A 13,562-nucleotide genomic window follows, 5' to 3' on the forward strand; every position below is an offset into this window, starting at 1 on the left:
ATCCAAGAACCATGTAATTATTGTACTTCAGAATAAGTCTGATTTAGTCAAAGCTGAATATCAAAAACATCTAAAATGGTGAATGCAAACACATGAAGAAAGCAATTTCATTTCCCCGACATACACTAAGATAGACATAAGTAAACAGATTGAACTATCTAATATAATTTATTAAGTAGTTGGCAAGAAATAGCAAAAGTCCAGATACCTAAGTATCATGATGCATCTGCTCCATTACTAACTGTTGCTCCTGGCGTGCCTCCAGGGCGTAATGTTCCAGCTCTATAATGTGTAATAGATACTAACTAGATATTCGATGTAGATTTGGAAAGTTGCTGGTTATTCTGTTAATGTAATATCCGTCTAGGCGTAGAATATCCAATCGGATATGGTGCTCAAATGGTGATCAAGGTGCGCAAAACGTTAATTCGCGAAACTTAATATAAATTTGTATCTAAAATCCTACAAATGTATAATTATGTTACTTATTACTTTACTTTCTTCAAAACAGATGTGTCAGTGGAGCTGGTTTGCGCATTGAATCCAAGAGGTGAGTCTTTCTGCAGAATTGTTTTCCAAGGAACTCTACATTTGTGAAATTCCAGTCCAATCCAGAATTCCAAAATTCATCTACAAGGTGGATATCGTACATGCAAAGATGAGATGTTCATGTTTTTTCACCGCTTCATGATATAGCGGTTTAGTGAAGCAAGGTTTTATATAGGTAATAAGTATTACATGTTGTAGGTGATTTAACACCAACCATTTCTAACCGTAACGTCGATTCTACAATTCCCGCTATTCTTTAGGTACGTAATAAATTTAATCGCCGAGCATATAATATTAATCGTTTAAGGCTACATCATAGCTGAAATCACTCAAAAGTGGATGTGAGAAGCAAATTTTTAAATTTAATGGAATATAATTACGATCCAAAAAGAAGACTTTTATTATCTACTTAATTTCATATCACTTTTTTTCAAATATTTAGCTGCAACTACATAATGTTTTTATACAAATCAGTACCTATTATATATTAATCACGGCTTAGCAAGTTCCGCTGCCAACTCACCGCAAATCTGGTCGAAACCGGAATCTCCAAGAATGTTGTTCGGACAGTGCGCGCCCATAACTAACTGTTGCTACTGGCACCGCTCCAGGGTGCAGTGTTCGCGCTATTGTGTACATGTAAGGGATACATGGGTGCGTAAATGCCTATTCCTTATCAAACTTAATATAAAACTGTTGTTTTGCAAGTAAATTTATGCGACGCATAAGGCAACTCAACGCAAATCTGGTTGATACCGGAATGTCCAAGAATGTTGTTCGGACAGTGCGCGCCCATAACTAACTGTTGCTACTGGCACCGCTCCAGGGTACAGTGTTCGCGCTATGTGTGTATGGATGTTCGTTGCGTTTTGTTTTGTTTTGGTTCTATATGTGGCTTGCGGCAAACGAACATGCCGGCCATCTGATGGTAAATGGCTACTGCCGCTCATACAAGTTTAGAACCTTACCTGAGGTCTGGTAACATTGCTACCCCAGAGAACTAAGTTATAACGCTGCGGATACGTATGTCTTTCTTACCACATCCTTCTGTGGATCAACACTGTTGTCATTATACTTCAAATAGGATTGAATATCTCCGGATTAGTTACAAATACGCTGTTAATCTGAAGTTTGATTTGAACGCCTCATGTATGCCTCTTCCTTACCAAATCGTTAGAATATAAAACACTTCAAGCAAATTTACGCGACGCATAAGGCAACTCAACGCAAATCTGGTTGAAACCGGAATCTCCGAAGAATGTTGTTCGGACAGTGCGCGTCCATAACTAACTGTTGCTACTGGCACCGCTCCAGGGTACAGTGTTCGCGCTATAGTGTACATGTAAGGGATACATGGGTGCGTAAATGCCTATTCCTTATCAAACTTAATATAAAACTGTTATTTTTCAAGCAAATTTATGCGACGCAACTCAACTCAACGCAAATCTGGTTGAAACCGGAATCTCCAAGAATGTTGTTCGGACAGTGCTCGCCCATAACTAACTGTTGCTACTGGCACCGCTCCAGGGTGCAGTGTAGTGTTGTCGCAGGCTCGTGTGTATTGAGAGGCGTGTTACTTGTATAAAGTCTTTATTATTACTGTCTTAATACTAAGCTTTACTTAACTTATATAACTATGAGTCCTACACACACTACACCTCCACGGGTTATTGAAAAAAAAATTAAAATAAGGCTTTTATATTTTTTTTAAAACACTAAAAAATTTGGAAAGCAATAGTAAGGATGGTGTAATATGCGTTAAGACTACAAATATAAAAAATTCAAAGTAAAAATAATATAAACGAATAAAAAGATAACAGATAATAGTATTTTTACGAACTAAATTATTATTTACTTTAAATGTAGATCTTAGATCACTAACTTAGTTATAAAAAATCAAATCCGGAAAAAAAATATTGTCATATCCATTTTTACACACAACGTTACGCTGACGCTTTATGCGTTTTAGTCTTGTCAAGTATACATTTCTTGTTAGATATATTTCTTTTTAGGCACCTATAGTCAAATCCAAGTTAATATGTAGCTACTTATGTCATTTCCAGCTATATAATTCATTTTCATAATTATCACAAAGTCTTTCTCCTTTCCTACGTTTATATTTTTCAATACAATTTTCTTACATGTTTATTACATTTTAACATCGTATTCATTTCATTTCACATTTTCCTTTACTCCTATAGTACGTACTAGAGTTCCTTTCCCTTAATTATTACATTATTTCATTCCCTCATTACTATTTCTCATTTCAGTGTTCCAACCACCATTTCTTTCACGTATACGACTCGCGTAACTACATGATCAAGAACATGGCATAAAGAGGGTTAAGTTCACTCTTCCTAAAGTATTAAACTCTTTCAAATCATTTCATAAATCTCTACCTCTGGATTTCTTTCACACAGACGGCTCGCGTACAGTATGATCAAGATTTCCCAATACAATATATTCTTTCTTGCACTCACAGAATCCTACTACTATTCCTCTAACCAACTAACCAACATAAAAAAAACTTATACAACACACAATATTTCAAACGCATGTTAATACTTTCTTAATCCTCGGGGGATCAATCCCGATCGTTACCAAAAGTACTAACTTACGAATGGAATCCTTCCTAATTTCTCATACTTACATTCTTGTCATAATTATTCAGTATCAATCAATAATCATTTGATTTTCTTTCAAATATAATAATCATTTGAATACTGTCATAGTTTTCTAAACATGTACCTTTAACATTTAATAGACATAACTCATAAAAACATTAATAACATAAATTCAGATTAACAGAAGAAAGCTAAATTCATAACAACCTGATTATTAAAATAAACAAAGGAACATATTAAACAAGTGTGCATGTAAAACAAAACTGCATCGACATTGCATCACTCTTGCAATCCGAAACTAACACATACCATTCCCATAAAGGATGGGTAATAAGACTCGTAACGAACTATTTGCAAGTAAGCGTAATTAGAACGCGGATTGAGTGAAACTACTGTTACTATCTGGGTTTACTTATTACGTTACAACATTAAATCAATTTCTTAAACAAAATGTATGAAATGTGGTTTGTAAAACATTCAAAATAAAAAAATAACTATGCAAATAACAACATAGTATCTAACTTGAAATTGTTATTAGTCTAACTGTAGGTACAATAAATATTATTTATATGATTAAAAAAAATATCAATCATTTTGCAACAAAATAGTACATTACAATACGAGGACGAAAAATTTTTTTCTGACAAGTGTGAGTTTGCAGGCCGAGCCGCAGGCGAGGACTGCAATCACACGAGTCAGAAAAACATTTTATATCACGGCGTGCGTAAATTGACGTTTTACGCACGCTTCGCGTGCGCAAAACCCCCATTTCCGACCCCGTAATATAAAATTTTATACAACACGCGGACGAAAAATGTTTTTCTGACTCGTGTGATTGCAGTCCTCGCCTGCGGCTCGGCCTGCAAACTCACACTTGTCAGAAAAAAATTTTTCGTCCTCGTATTGTAATGTACTATTTCGTCCGCGTGTTGTATAAAATTTTATATTACGGGGTCGGAAATGGGGGTTTTGCGCACGCGAAGCGTGCGTAAAACGTCCATTTACGCACGCCGTGATATAAAATAATTAAACTTTGACTAATACATATTTAATACATACAGAAACGTAAAATTTGGTTCATATACTCGTATTTACTTTATATTATACTACACAAATTATCTTTTCAAAATCAATATAATTACTTTTATGCTGTTTTTTTTCCGATACCTGTTGTATGATGACTGTAACCAGTGTCGTGTCCAGTTGCTCTTGAGCCGATCTTCTACGCCAAGGGTTCTCACAAGGGCTGGTCTCCGTCGGCAGTAAAATTACTCTGACCGGTGTCCATTGATGATGAAGCGTAGATCTTCCTTTGGTAGTGGTAGAGTTCTTAATTTCTCGTCTTCGTTTTAAGATGATTGTGGGGCTCCGAAGACATTTTTCTCTTTATTTTATGTTTTTCACGATGACGATTTGGGTGATCTTCTTCCATAATTCTATTTCATTTCAATTCCTTCTTTCTTCATTTTTGTTTTTTGTTCTTTTCCTCGTAATCTTAAATTTTTCTTCATTTTATTTCACTTCTTCTATAATGAAGAACTTCTTTGATCTTCAATCTTCATTTAAACTTCTTATTATTCTTTATTATTCATTTCTAACGCCTCCCGGTGCGCGTGCAACGTGGGAGCGCCACACGCGCACCGGACTGGCAGGGTCGCCATGTAATGTTAAAGCAGGCTCTTAGGTATTGAAGAGGCGTCTTAATTGTTTGATGTCTTTATTGTTACTCTCTTAATACTAAGCTTAACCTAACTTATATAACTATGAGTCCTACACACACTACAAGTGTTCGCGCTATAGTGTGCATGCAATGGATACATGGATGCGTAAATGCCTATTCCTTATCAAACTTAATATAAAACTGTTATTTTTCAAGCAAATTTACGCAACGCAACTCAACTCAACGCAAATCTGGTTGAAACCGGAATCTCCAAGAATGTTGTTCGGACAGTGTGCGCCCATAACTAACTGTTGCTACTGGCACCGCTCCAGGGTGCAGTGTTCGCGCTATAGTGTACATGTAAGGGATACATGGATGCGTAAATGCCTATTCCTTATCAAACTCAATATAAAACTGTTATTTTTCAAGCAAATTTACGCGACGCAACTCAACTCAACGCAAATCTGGTTGAAACCGGAATCTCCAAGAATGTTGTTCGGACAGTGCGCGTCCATAACTAACTGTTGCTACTGGCACCGCTCCAGGGTGCAGTGTTCGCGCTATTGTGTGCATGTAATGGATACATGGATGTTTGTTGCGTGTTTTGTTTTTGTTCTATGTGTAGCTTTTATGAAATTGAAGTAAGTGAGCGTGCAATCTTGGCGGTAAGTGTGCGAGGTTTGTGGTCTCTGCTGCCTATGGACTTTTGTATCAACCCAAATAGGACTGTATTTCAACCTATTACTGTCTTACACTGCTGGGTACGGGTCCCCTCTGAGTCAAAACAACTCCCTGGTCTTGCCTGGCTAGCTTGATAGACTTACCACACCTTTGACAATAAACCAAAACATAAAAGTTTTTAACAAAAAAATAAGTGTGATAACAGTGGATTCTACGATTATTACCGTTAGCAAATTTAGGTGTAGCATTTATCGTCATACTGTAACTACTAATGAAGTATACTAATATTGTTAACGTATGGCATTTTAAAATAATTTTCTTTTGAATTTAAGACTTTTCGCGTTTTTCCATATCTTAACTTAATAACTTTTTTTCAAAAAATACATCTCTATTTGACATTTGGAGATTCAAGGCTTGTGTCGAATGCAGAAATCTTTAAGCGAGTCAGGTCAAGGCGTCGTTGCAAATGTTTCCTAAAATGTTGTGCGGTGAAGCGCTCTAGGTTTAGTAGACCTTCGGCGTCAATACATTTTGAATTTATAAAATTTCTTACATATTTGAGTTGGAAAATTCTATACGTAGATAATTTTACTGATGAGATACTTTCTTTAGAAAGTAACGATTTTGGAGGTGTTTAAGACTACCTTATCGTTCTGGAGGAGTTATAATATTTGAAAATTGTATACTCATACTCAAATACTACGTTTGCCAAGGCCACTTTCCTTGCTGCTGAGTATATTTTAACTATGCTGTGTTTCATATTCCTTCTCTAAATTCATACACACTTCACACTTTCCTCTCTTATCCACCTTATCTTTCCCATACATAGGTTGTCTGAAAGAGATCGCTGCTTAGCGATAAGGCCGCCTATTGCATAAAATTAACCTATTTAATTGTGTATTATTGTCGTGATCTACTGAAGTGTGCAATAAAGAATATTCTATCTATCTAAGACACCTTAGAACTATAGTGTAGATTCACGAGTGTTATGGCATTTTCAGTGTTATGGGTAACACTACGGATTCATGCACGGAGAAAGATTTCAGAGAGCCACGCACCGCACCGTACCAAGTGGGTTCCAACGGTGCGAGTCGGTTTGTCGATTCAAAGCTACAATATTTTGTCAATCCAAAACGCAAAGAGATGCAAAGTAAAAGGTAATGCATCTACGAAGTTACTGACTCGTAGAGAATCCGACGTACCGCTGAGTACCGCTACGGATTCATCTGCGCTACGAAGGTTAACTCTTTTTCTGTTCATAATATCACGGACCATGACAAACTAGCATTAGCGTTTGCTAGGAAATAAGAACAATTTAACAGTCACAAGCGTAGGTAGTAAAATCCTTTGCGATACGACTGCAGTGGCAACATATTCACACCTATTTCTGCGGTAAAAATCCCACATAACCCGGCTTCGCTCCCACGTCGTCGGGTACCTTTTGAAGGTTTCACCTCGCAACAAAAAAAAAAAGGTAGTAAAATCCTTTGCGATACGACTGCAGTGGCAACATATTCACACCTATTTCTGCCTAATAACAAAAGTGTTACGCGTGGTAAGGGAGACATAATTTTCCGAGGCATTCCAGCTTAGTCCTCAGGGGAAGCGGCGCATCAGTGACCGAACTCAGGTAATAATCAAATCTTATTTGAGGTTGATTACAGTAGTATGTGGTATTAGCCACTTACCAACAGATGGACTGCTTGTTTGCTACTTCGATATTTTATCAAAAAGTCCTGATCTCCTTTCCACAAAAGGAAACCAAATTATGACCTTATTTTTCTGTTAATAACACAGCAGTTACGTTACAACAATAGTATATGTATTGTATGCTTAATAAAACGCTTTTACAATAATAAATACGCGTAAAAAATACGTAAGTACTAAAATGAACTAATGTAATAAACTAATTAGGTAACCTTATCGCAATTTAAAATACCGTAACCTAATACTCGTAATTAAAAGTTCTTTGTAATTAAAAGCCCTAAAGAGTTCTAATGAAGTTTGCACACGGAATTTACTTTATGTAAAGTTTCTTGAAATAGTGGTATTTTTTAGAACCTACAATATTAATTAGGTATTGAAGTAAAAGGATGCTGAAACATAGAAGAAATATCATCAGATTTATATGGATATATATTTAAAAAAATACAGAAACCATGCTACAGAAAAAAATGCGTGTTTATAAACTTAAAAATTAACATAAATAAATCTAAAATCACATCCAGATTAAAACCAGTGATCAATTACTTTGTCGTCCAGAAATAATTGACATATATAATTGTAGCTTAAAATTATTATTGTAATATACGTGGAGTCTACTTGACGATATCCGAGTGAAGTCCCCAACTTGGATATTAAGTATCGAAAAACACAATTGAGTTAAAACATCTTCAACTAGAAACTAATGCTACCTAACTATTACCACAGATTAATAAATAGTTTGCTATTACTAACAAAATATCTGCTGCGAATCAATTCGTCAAATAATTATAATCTATTAAGTAGTCACTTAGAACTTGTAAAGAGGAACCTTAAAAGAAAATTTCGTAGTGATTTCGCCTACAAAATATTTTTCATTGAGTATCAGATGTCTGATATTCCTGTAGTGTTGATTTAATTATAAAAAGCATTTCCAATATTTTTCATTGAGTATCAGACGATGTATGATCTTGTGTGTCACGACCAAAATAAATAGGTACCAATCATGGTACCACAAACCTCCTGTGATGTAAGCAACACCTGGCTCCAGCATAGGGCCTGGATCTACGCACGCGCTCCTTGCTCGGAGCGACGCCCACCGACTTCCAGGAGTACAGCTCGCTCGGGGAATTAGTGTGCGGTCTTGTGAAATTCGGCACAATGCTATTTAGTACTACTGTTTTATAAGATTGCAATGCAATCGCATCGGATGCAATGGGATTGGTCACTAAAGCCCATGGACTTTTACAACCGATAGGATTTTAAGGACTTTAGGAGTAATAGGACCAATAGGACTCTCTTAAGGACTTTATCAACCGTACTTCTTAAGTAGGAATTTAATAAAATTAAGCACGAATTGCTAAGCAAAATGTTTATTGTGACGTTAATGATAAACACAATAAATAATAAACAGAAATATCTGTTTATTAAATTATTTTAGTATGATACATAGACTGACATTCATTACGTGTGAGGCGTACATATTAGTCCTCAGGAGTGCAGTCAGTGAACATCAGTGACCATTTCGCATCAGGTTGATTGTTAGCTCTTTTGCTTCTTCAATTAAAAAAAAACAGACTTAAGTGTGTTGACAATTCTTCCAATGTTATCCATTAGATATGAATATAAATGTAGCTATATAAAAGGATTAACAAAATTAAAAACATATATACAGTGAAACCTGGTTAAGTGAGACATCAAGGGACCTGCAATGTCGTTTCACTTATAGAGGTATTCCACTTACCCAGTGTCTCAGATATTGTTACGAAGAACGTTTTTGTTACGAAGTTGCTTAACCCATGTTAACAAACACTGTTCAAGTTCAGGATATTCTGATAAACGTACACGTTTTAGTTTTCCTTGTCCTTCAGAACATTGTGATTCAATTTTATGTTTACTCTGAATTATTCTACAAAGAGTAGATTTTGGCACATTAAATTCGGCACAAACTTCTTCGCGTGTCTTCCCACTTTCATAAACGGATATTAACTTCAGTTTTTCACGTAATGATAACGATTGCTTTCGTTTTGACATTTTTCAAACAAACATCTGTATGATAGTAAAGCGAAACTAAAACTGAAGGTAATTGAAGCTCAAAATTTATACTTACGTACTTGGAATTACGTGTGGAATTTGTGGGTAGAATAAGAATGAGTAAACAAACAATGTTATCTCAGTTACAGAGGTTTATGCATATAAAATTTACTCGCTGTCTCAGTTATAGAGGTAACTATGATGATAAATCGAAAGAACAAATCCCAGATATAGAGGTTTACCTCGTCCCACTAACAGAGGTAATTCAGTGCCAAAGTGTTGGGACCTCAGCATGAGTTCCAGTTATGGAGGTTTCTCACTTATTCAGGTCCCACTTAACCAAGTTTCACTGTATATCCTTCCATTATATTTTTACTGACAACATTAAAGCATTGATCTAGTAATATGTTGGATTTTTTTATGAAAAAAAATCTTATAACATTTCGCAACATTGTTTGTTATGGCTGAAAGAGCGCACCGTGTAAGCGAGCGGGGTGGAGCGTCGCGGCGCTGCGCAGTGTAAGGACGCGGCGCGGGGTGGGCGCGGCGATTCATGTTTACGGGGTGTTCGCCTCGCCCGTCAGCTGTTCCATGAATGTGGCGCGCTCGCGCTCGCGCATCGATTGATTGATACCTCGCCACGTGCGGCCACTGGCGGCCAGTCGCGCCGCGTTCGCCGGCCCGCGCGCCCACCGCACGCTCATGTGACCATCTCCCATCAATGGATTGCCCGAGGTGACGCTCCCACACTCGTATCTCCCGTAAGTATATCCCGATCGTACGCTAATCACTTTTCCGATACCGTTAATCTGAGACAATTTATGCGACTGCGCCGTGCGATGTTTACTGTGACCCGTCCTGTGACTCCTTTCTAGCCGAATTTTCCGAAAGACAACTTTTAACGTATCGATCCATTTCGTAGGTTTCTAGCTGAATATTTATAAAATTTCTCGCCATGTTTACGTAATCGAAGGACAGTCGCGTAGATTGTTGTTCGGAGGAGGTGCTTCGGGGAAAACGTAGGACATCCCTTTAAAACTGCTTTTCGTTGATAAAAATATAAAATACACTATATAATAGTAAGAAGAGTGATATCTTAATTGATAACTTATGTCGATATCAATCCGTATCGCAACCTTCACGAATGCTCTCTAAACATCCCCTAGGGGTGACATTTTAGTGTTATCCTTGTCCCGATTCTATTCAAAGGACTATAGATACCTACAGGTATGTAGGAACATTATTATGCAGTTAATAAAACATCAAGGAAACTAAAAACGTGTCCGTGTGGGAGGTCTGAAGATATTTTATTATTGAGTCTCCATTTAGGTATATATTCTAGCAGGCTATACTTATCGACGGAATGTAAACAGATTACAGGAAAGCCGCTTAAAGTAATTAGCTTCATACTGTAGGAATAATTTCTATATTTTTGCCTCAGATCCTATCTTGGTACAATGTCATACTGTAATTTTGATTGATAGCTCGTCTTGAGCAATGCCGGCGGTGAGGTAGGTCTTTTGGCATCGCTTAACTTACGTAGGATTGTGCTATGAAACTTATGTTTTCAGGTTATGAAACTGGAGTGAAATAACTAGGTCATTCTAAGCTTTGGTTTAGGTATTTATTGTATATGAAATGTCATTCTTATGGTTCAACTGCTTTTACCTTACCTAATTAAAATTACGCAATTTTACGCAATCTTTACTATTTTTAAATGTTTTTAAAAACCTAAAGGTTATTTTAATATTTATACGTATTCAAATATATAAAAAGCTATCGTACAATATTTAATAAATTTTACAAATAATTGGGATCATCAAGAACTTGAGTGTTTTTAAGTACAGACAAATGCAACATTATGTACACAATACAAATATTTTGAGTTAGTAACATTTATATAATAAATATCAATTACGTTGATAATGTAATATTTAAAGAAAAAAATCTTTGATTTTGTCTTTTGAAAAATAATGAAAACCATTACATTCTATAATCAGGAAACTACTGCGTTTCGAAGTTACTCTAATATAAGTCTACAGGCGTTGATGTGGGGTATCAATTTATAGTCCAAGAGTGATTTAGCCGAGCTCGTAACAAACAAACCAACAGATTTATATCGTTCAGCGGCCGGAGATATTGTTATACCCCTCACATTTTATAGTTCATGCTTGTATATTCTAGTTCTGACTATTTATATTCATTATTCCTGCCTCATAACAGCAGTGTGCGCTCCTATGTTCTGGTTTGAAGGGTGTGGTAAGAGACATACTTTTCCGAGGCGTTCCAGCTTAGTCCTCAGGGGTAGCGGCGCATGTGTGGCCGGACTCAAGTAGGAATATCTAATCTTTTCTGGGGTTGATTACAGATGTCCATGGGCGGCAGTAGCCACTTACCATCAGGTGGACTGCATGCTCGTCTGCTACTCTTATATTATAAAAATAAATATTACCAATGGCAAGGCTTTGAGAATTGTTCATGGTTAAACCTTAAAATCAACCTCACGGCCCTAGCAGATTGGATATTTTAGCATCGGAAATTCGCGTTTCGGCGACTGCATCGATACTGCATCACCTTTAGCGGCTTGCTGCATTCGGCTGCGGTATCGAAAATGCATTTTAACGACTGCATTGATGCTGCATCGCGTTTTTCGCGTTTAGTTGCGGCATTAAGCGTCTATAAGGTGCGATCGGCGCTTAAAAGTGTGCAGGGTGTAGCTTTTGATCGCTTGCAGAAAACAGCTCAATTGTCGTTTACCGAAGCAAAGTAACAAACCTGCTATGGCCCGATATATTTCTTGGAATTAATCACGCTTTTCATTTTCATTACGCAATATTTATATTTTTCGAAATTAATATATTAAATTAAACTAGGGTTCACTGTTTTTGGGAGCAATGTGTTTATTGCTTATTGTTCTTTTTATGTTTAGAATGAGACAAGTAGGTACACAAGAACACAGACCAAGAACAGGAACTTAAATTTATTATACCTCTCAAAAACTATTAAGGTAACAATCAAGCCCAGAATTCTGACCCCAATAGAACGTTGACATGTTGCCGTTCAAATATTTATTATTTATTTATTTATTGTTTGTCTTTATAAATTGTTTTGTATACACTATACTATATAAGCAAAAAATATGTATACACCCATGTCATAATAAAATCTAGTTCTTGTGATTTTTTATGTATTAAGCCAAATTAATAACCATTAAATATATTAAAAAAAATGTTATTAAAATAGTAGCACTCAATCGTTAGGTATAAGCAGATAAAAGTAATAATTATTGATGGAGACAGCAACAATCATTGGTAATACATAAAAAGCGTTCGAATACGTCGTATTAAGTGATATAAACTGTACAAACAAATGAAATTGAACTCATAATAATGGTCGAATATGTTAGATAAGTATCTATTTTCCTGGCACACATACTAGTAATTACTAACCGCAGAGCGATGCAATCGTTTAAAAGCATTGTTTTAAAATTGCTCCTCGTATTTTTAACATTGTATGCCTAAGGATGAGTCATGGTGACACGAACCTTGTAAGCGTTGTCATTAATTTTAAGAAAATAAATTATAAATGTCAGGTGGTGGATGTTTTGTACTTCCATTGTGAAGGCTCTACTACCTCTACTTATTTCTTAAGTGGAATAATATTAGTGTTAAGCATTGTTGTGTTTCGGTTTGAAGGGTATTAGGCCAGTAAGACCGGTAGTGTTTTTATGAAGCGTAATATCATGGTCATGACCTTAAGTATGAGACATTCATGGGCGGCATGGGCTACATACTATCACATGGACTACATGCTCGTACTTTATAAAAAATGTCAAGCCCTTTTTTAAAATTAAATCTATCTAATGTATTGCCTACAAAAGATCGAAACTTGATAATTAAAGTTTTGATCTTTAGTAGGTAATATTTGGATAGATTGATTATTAATAACGAGCGTCAATATATCCTTTCGAAGCATTATATTCTTTTAAATTGACATTTCTTATTTTCCTAAACACACGATACCATATAAATTACACATACTTAAAATTGTATATGGTCTAGGTTTACTTTAAAACTGTAGCGTTACTACGTAGCATGTTCGTAGCTACTGCTACGAAACTCTACGATTGAGGCTACGAAAGTTTAACTAGTGTCAAGCATGCATTTATTTTAGTATATTTTAGGTAATTTTCAGATACGAATTTTTCCATCTCAAAAACAGTAGAAACTGTTTTGATATAATTTTCTCGTTAACATTTAGCAAGGGAAACGTTCTAAATGTGAAGGTTTTTTACTTAAAATAGAAATAGCTGT

The 13,562-nt window shown here is 35.9% G+C and overlaps 2 protein-coding genes across 2 annotated transcripts in view; one reads left to right on the plus strand and one right to left on the minus strand.

Annotated features, from left to right (window-relative positions):
- LOC140744208 (prostaglandin reductase 1-like) overlaps positions 1-13,562 on the minus strand; it is a 315,424-nt gene that overhangs the window by 50,393 nt on the left and 251,469 nt on the right. The window lies entirely within an intron of this gene.
- The window catches only part of LOC140744206 (uncharacterized), a 150,616-nt gene continuing 146,977 nt past the window's right edge, over positions 9,924-13,562 (plus strand). Inside the window, exon 1 of the mRNA XM_073075712.1 lies at positions 9,924-10,010. The gene's annotated coding sequence lies outside the window, so the exon portion shown is untranslated. The remainder of the gene's footprint in view (positions 10,011-13,562) is intronic.

The sequence above is a fragment of the Epargyreus clarus genome, unplaced genomic scaffold (assembly GCF_041222505.1).
Source record: "Epargyreus clarus isolate Ecla_fem2 unplaced genomic scaffold, WU_Ecla_fem_2.2 ptg000008l, whole genome shotgun sequence".
NCBI lineage: Eukaryota > Metazoa > Arthropoda > Insecta > Lepidoptera > Hesperiidae > Epargyreus > Epargyreus clarus.